The sequence below is a fragment of the Penaeus monodon genome, chromosome 23 (assembly GCF_015228065.2).
Source record: "Penaeus monodon isolate SGIC_2016 chromosome 23, NSTDA_Pmon_1, whole genome shotgun sequence".
NCBI lineage: Eukaryota > Metazoa > Arthropoda > Malacostraca > Decapoda > Penaeidae > Penaeus > Penaeus monodon.
In genome coordinates this window covers 6283892-6284591 of record NC_051408.1, presented here as the reverse complement: position 1 = coordinate 6284591, position 700 = coordinate 6283892, and positions in this window count along the sequence as shown.

The following is a 700-nucleotide window of genomic DNA, read 5'->3' as shown; positions in this document are numbered from 1 at the left end:
TTCTTTAATAACGGGGGTAAAAAAAGGAAAGCAGAAAAAAATCCCAAAAAAAGTGCCGCAGGGGGAGATCAAAAATGCCATAAAACCCGCTTTTTTTGGGAATAAAAATTAGGGTTAAATTTTTAAAATTTTAAAGGGAAATTTCACCCTTAATTCAAGACCCTTCCTTTAATTTGCTTGTTACGGGGGCACCCGCATGATTTTTTTTGAAAATTTCCCGGTTTTTTTGGTCTCCCGGGGCCGGGGGGGTTCCGTTCCGGGGCAAAAAAGGCATGGGGGAAAAGATAGTTAGGGGTGATAAAAGGGTTTATGATTCGTTTCTATGTGTTTTTTGTTTTTTTTTTTCATGTGTATGTGGGGTATGTGTGTGTAGGGTTTTGTTTTGTATGTGTTTGTTTTTTTTTAAAATGTTTATTTTGTTTTTATTTGTGTGTATTTTGTTTTTTTTTTTGTGTTTTTTGTATTTTTTTTGTTTGTTTTCATGTGTATGTTTGTATTGTGTGTATGTGTATATATATTTGTATTTGTTGTATTTTTTGTGTTATGTTTTTTTGTTTTTTTCATTGTATTTTTGTTTGTTTTAAACGTGATGTGTTTTTTTTTTTTGTGTTTTTTGTGCATGTGTTTTGTTTTTTTTATGTGTATGTTTGTATTGTGGGGTATGTGTAAAAATTTTTTTGTATTTGTGTGTATGGGGTTG